The sequence below is a fragment of the Felis catus genome, chromosome A3 (genome assembly GCF_018350175.1).
Source record: "Felis catus isolate Fca126 chromosome A3, F.catus_Fca126_mat1.0, whole genome shotgun sequence".
NCBI lineage: Eukaryota > Metazoa > Chordata > Mammalia > Carnivora > Felidae > Felis > Felis catus.
The window spans coordinates 131,368,029-131,374,183 of NC_058370.1; the positions used below are offsets into that span (position 1 = coordinate 131,368,029).

The 6,155-nt window shown below is 44.8% G+C and overlaps 1 long non-coding RNA gene across 1 annotated transcript; it reads left to right on the forward strand.

Annotated features, from left to right (window-relative positions):
• Positions 1-344: 344 nt before the first annotated feature.
• Positions 345-5,805, forward strand: LOC109498409. The gene is made up of 3 exons (XR_002741322.2): positions 345-1,000; positions 1,689-1,879; positions 4,043-5,805. It is a non-coding gene; the product is annotated as an uncharacterized LOC109498409 (long non-coding RNA).
• Positions 5,806-6,155: the final 350 nt, after the last annotated feature.

Here is a 6,155-nt window from a genome sequence, read left to right on the forward strand (position 1 = left end):
TGAAGAATGTAGAGCTTTTGTAATTTCTAATGTCCAGGCTGAGAAAAGGATATTTAAGGACTCTGAAATAACATAGCAGGAAATTGAGATTCACTTACTGCATATAAAGTGATCGAAAAATCCCCTCTTTCACTATCTCCTTTCCCCTTGGGTCTGTGGTTCACAAACTGCAGAGCATAAATCGCGGAGGAAACCATGCTGGAATATCAATAAACCCACATCGACCCGAGGCAGGAACTCAGCTTGCAGTGTTGGGATTTTTTTTTTTTTTTTTTTTTTTTTAGACATTGGTTGGCAGCCAGGTTGATGAAAGGAGATACCAAAGAGAATAACAGCTTTGCAGCACGAAACGAGGAATTAGAATTCAGGAAATGTTATCCAAGTGCTTCTCTCTAAATGCATGAGGCATGAAGTCAGGCTGGAGGGTCCGTGGTGAATGGTAAATATTGAAGGTGCCAACACCATGCTGGAGGTCACAACACCCCAGGTCTGAGTAGTCCCCCAGTGCGATGGGTTGAGTTGTGCCCCTCCTGAGATTCAGATGGTTCCGTCCTAATCCCCAGAACCACGGGATGTGACTCTGCTTGGAGATAGGGGTTTTTACAGTGGCGTTCAAGTTAAAGTGAGGCCATTAGGGCGGGTTCTGGTCCAACGTAGCTGGTGATCTTATTAAAAGGGGACATTTACATGCAGACATGCAGAGAGAGAAGCTGATGTGAGAAAATATAGGGAGAACGCAGACGTCTGCAAGTCAAAAAGAGAGGGTGGAACAGATTCTCCCTCCCAGCCCTCAGAAGGTGACACTCGTGCTGACTGACATCTTGCTCTCAGACTTCCAGCCTCGAAACTGAGACGACCAATCTGTGTTATGTAAACCACTCTGTGTGGTGCTTTGTTGTCGAAGGCCTAGCAGACAAATACACCGAGCTTCCGGAAAAGCCAGAAAAGGACCAAGATGGCCGCCATCTCTTCTGCAGTTGTCCCTACTCGGAACCTCCAGGTAAATGCGTTACTGAATTAACCGCTGCTCGTTGTCAGTGTTGGAATAGTTTTTCCGACCCGTAAAAGTGCATGTATAAAATAATAACTGATTTTCATTATCATTCTAAAATAGTCAAAGACAAAAAGCGAACTGCCATCAGAATATCTGGTCAACATGAAAGATAAGGGGGAGCCTTTTGAAATAACACAATTCCACCTAAAAGCAAAGGGACACGAAGCTGACTTGGCTTAGATAGAATCTTGATGGATAAGCAAGGCCATCCAGCTTTCAGAAATGTGAGAAATACTTCACGGATTTCCTTTTCCCTCCCCACCCTCCCCGCACCCTGTACGACCTTCATGGGCACCAAGGTGGAATTAAAAATCTAGTCCTGGGCTTCTCATGAGCTGTGGCAGGTTCGTGTAGAATTAGCAACCAATAGGTGATTTTCATGAACCGCTGTCACCCCTCCCCCGCCCCAGCTTGGGAACATCACTCCCCCCTTCCTTTTTTTTTTTTTTTTTAATAAATGAGAAGACAAAGGTCCTTCCATGCAGCCAGGGTCTTGACCAACATTCGTGAAGCTCATACTACGTGTTCAGGATGTTCTGGGCACCAGATGCTTTAAAAAGATGCACGCTTTAAAAAACATAATGATAAAAACAAAGTTAAAAAATGTAACAGATACAATCTTTTCCCCATGTAGGTGCCCCTCTGGTGAAAGATTCGGACATTAAAATACGCCATGACGACGCTGGGTTGTGTAAAGCGAATGCCAAGGAAGGGCTTCTAATCGGACTCAGGGAGTCAGCAAGCCCTTCCGAGAAGTGTCTTCTAAGCAGACGAGTTAGCCAGACAGTGGCAAGGCGAGGAGGACCGCGTGAGCAAGGGTGCAAGGTGGGAGACACCACTGCTGGGGCTGGGGGTACCACGTGCCCACATGGTACAAGCCTGGAAGGAGGGAGAGGGAGAGTAGATTTGTGGCTGGAGGCGACAATGATCGGCTGTAGGCAGCCTGAGCTGCTGGGAAACCGAGGGCAGCATAGACCGTAGCATCACATGAAGCTGTACCTGCCAGCAAGGCCCACATTGGAAGCTTTCTTCCGTCCAGCAAGATTGAGTTTCCTGGGGCTACCCGGCTGGTTAAGAGACGAGACTTAAGTCTTCTCTCTCCCAAGTCAGTGCTGTCTCCACTGGGTAATAATAATGGTGAACGAGTATTAGTAGTCACGAGAAGACACTGCATGTATTAAATCATTCCGTCTCTACAGCAATCCAATAAAATAGTTGTTACTGTTACTAACCCTAGTTTTCCAGTGAAAACACCAAAGCACGGGGCGTTTAGGCCCTGCTCCAAGCCAAGGCTGATGAGCGATTATCCGTCTTCTTAACCATGTTTTCATGGTTCCTCCGAATTGATTATTTTCCATGACACTAGTATATACAGAAAAAGGTGGTCAACTTACGTGATATATCTGAGATAGGAAGAAAACATGTGTACGCGACTTTTGTAAGATATGAGTTTATCTCTCCTGAGGAGAAGAGAACAATTTCATTATTTAATTCTTTTTTTTTTTTTAATTTTTTTTTTCAACGTCTATTTATTTTTGGGACAGAGAGAGACAGAGCATGAATGGGGGAGGGGCAGAGAGAGAGGGAGACACAGAATCGGAAACAGGCTCCAGGCTCCGAGCCATCAGCCCAGAGCCTGACGCGGGGCTCGAACTCCCGGACCGCGAGATCGTGACCTGGCTGAAGTCGGATGCTTAACCGACTGCGCCACCCAGGCGCCCCTTCGTTATTTAATTCTTAACACGGTGAGGATTTTACACTAATCTTGGGGATGCTTCACATCTGCCTTCCGTGGAAACGACAAAACAAAACCCCAGATGATCTCTCTCTTGCTTTAGCCTTCCAAGTCCCATGGGTACCCCCCACCCGCCCCCATCGCACTTTGCCAGGATGTGATTTATATGCTGATGTTTTTAGCTTTGACTACCTCAGAAGTATCTATTGTGAGATTATATGTGAAAGGATTCTTCTAAGAAGGAAACGTGATTGGAGAAAAGGAAGTCCAACTCACAACACCTCTCAGGATTGATAAGCATCACTTGTCAGAAAAGTTAGGGTCAGGTGGGGAGATCCACCTTGAACCTGAGCTCTAAATCCCTTCTGTGCTCTACCGGGGCTGTGGGGATAGGCATGAATGTCCCAGACCGCAGTCATCACTTGCAAAGAATTAATAAAAAAATAAAACACACTCATCACCCTTTTTAGGACAACGCTGCATATGTACGTCTTCCTCTCTTGGTGCCCTGTTAGACAGAGAGAACACAAGATGGTTCTTGATGGAGAGCATGTCGAAGGCAAGTAAAAACTAAAGATGAGTAAGAAATTGGATCAGCAGAGATGAGGCAGAGACAGAGGAAACTACAATGGCAGTGGCCAAAGACGGGGGAGTCCAAGGAGCAAAGGAGTGAGAGAAGCAGACATTTTTTTTTTCTAGAAGACTGGCCCAACTCTGTTACTTAAATTGCTGTCGTAAGTGCTGAGCTTGGAGTCATGGAGAACCGGCTGTGGTAGTCACTGGAGGATGTGCGGATTAAAAGTTGGCCAGGGCCGGTGCTGAGTCTTAATAAAGAGAAAGGCTGGCTCTGTCTGAAGAGTCACAGGTGGCCTTGGAGGGAGACAGTGTGTCCTTGTGGTTAAAGTCCCACTGAAGTCAAGAGCCATGCGTTCCAACCTACGAACCACTTAATGATGGAGCTCCAGCAGTGACATCGCCTCTCTAGCCTTTAGCTTCCTCATCTGCAGATGTGTGATAAACCGTAGTCTTGATCTGATGGAGATTTGTGAACAGCAAGGGACATAATTTCTGTAAAACACTTAGCACAGCCCCATCCCAGAGTTAATACTCTTTAGATATTAGCTGTGATTATCGTTATTGAAAGAGCTGCCATTTGAGCTGGGCTGTGAAAGATGAAGAGTATTTTGCTAGGTGGGAGAGGGTGGGGGAGGACATTCCAAGGAGCAAGATTAACATGGAAATTGATTTTCCAGGCCAAGAAGAAAAATACCTCTTTTGTGAAAAGATCCGTTTTTAGCTTTCCTGTTAGAAAACGCGAGCCAAAAATTCACACGGGAAATAGGATCTGAAACGCCACCTTTCATTCTGAAATTCAGGAGATGTAAGTTTGCATTTTATTATTCTCGGTGGGTTATTTTCTTTAACTTCCCTTCCGCCCCGCCCTACGTGCTTTGCTAAAGCATTTTGCTCTGCAGGTTAAAAAAGAAATAAATTATCTGGGAGCGTACAGGATTGATGTCGGGATGCTGGTAAATGAAAGCAGGAGCCATTCAGATTAATCAGCCCTTTAGTCATTTCGTTTGTCAACCATGTATTGGGTTTTTACTCCGTGCCAAGCATTATGCTTCGTGCGGAGGACATAAAGGTACTTACATCATCGTCGCTGTCCTTGAGGGGCTGTCACTGATGAGGGAAAAGGGCAGGTCACCAGACAATTTCCACTTCAAAGGACAGACGGAAGACACAACAGTGAGCCCAGCCTGCAGGGTCAAGGGCAAAGTCCCATGATGGTAAAATCAATATGGGCCTCCCTCGAATCCCCCTCTTGAAAGAATGTTGGAGGGACACCTGACTAGCTAAGATGGAAGTTGTTCCCCAACTATCACCTGGTGTGCGTTATAAAGCGTGCATAACTCAGCTTTACGCGTAAATATTGGAGAGCATCTCTCCCCTCGATAATTGACCTGTCTCACACTTTCAATATCCTCCTTCCGAAAGAAAAGGTTTAATCAGGGCTCAGTGAAATTAGAAATGTTAATGCTGAGATCATTGCCACTTTTTATTAAAGAATGATCTTTAATAACTCATTTCAACCATCAGCCCTAAATGAAGTTTTGATCCCACCATCTCCTGACGTGGCGGAAGCAGTCCAGAGTTGGATTTGGATTTCCGGGCCAAATCGTAGCTTTCAGGCATTCATCCCATACGACGGGCTTGTATCCGGCACAGAGGGTGACTTCCAGTCACCACTCACTTGAGGGTTAAAATTCAATGTACAGCTACTCAGGGATTCTTTGAACTTAATGAAGTTGACTCACAGAGCTAGGGGATAGGAAAGGCAGATTTTGAGGCTGACGGCATCTGGGGAAATCGGGGGAAGAAAGCTCCATGGGAGCAAATGATCTGAGGCGATCTTTTTCCACTCCAGTCCAGCTGACTGTTTTTCAAGCTGGAACGTCACGGGCGCAAGTACAGGAGACAGAATCAGACTTGTCCCTTGGTCTCCTCCCCACCAGCTCTGACACTTACTACGTACATTTTGTCTAAATTCACTAAAACCATCATTTTCTCATCTGTAAAATGGGTTAATCCAACCTATCCTAGAAGGTCGTCATGCTAAAAATATAAAGAAACCCTTCCCTGTCTACCACAAACACAAGAGCTAAAATAAGAACTGACTAGCAAACCTGGCTATCATTTACTTATTTATTTCCAACGTAGATTGAGAGCCAGATCCGTGCTTCACACTTTTGGATACCCCATGTTCTAACAACAGCAAGACCTTGGTGAATATTTGGTGAATTCTTGTACTGTAGAGATTTCTATGCAGGAAGCTAGGGTGTCTAATTCTCTATTACGTCTTTTTTCTTTTTTTTTTCTTTTTTTTTTTTACCATTGCCACCATAGAATTCACTTTCCACGCTATCCAAGAAAATCGACACGTGGAAAAAGTGGAGAATGTAAATTTACAGAACTGGAGACAGGAGTTGCAGATCGATAAGTCATGTCACCTCCAGGGGGCCTCGATTTTCCCTTTAGACAGCAGATGTTTGGACTGGTGGATATATATTAAATACCTTCCTCCAGCTCTACTCTCCGTTAGGAAGGAAGGAAGCAATCCATGGTTAGAGAGTGCCCACCATGTGCCGAATCCTGTAGTGGGCATCTATACATATCATCTCATTTAGTACATTTCAAAAGCACTTTTTTGGAGAAATTGACTAATTTTTACAGTTGGAAGAACAGTGACTAAGACTGTACATTATTAAAGAATGTTCCCATTGCAAGTGACTTATTTACTCTAACATAAGCAAAATTCTAGGTTTATTAGCAAGGTCATAGAGAGGTTTCACAGAATCCAGAGGG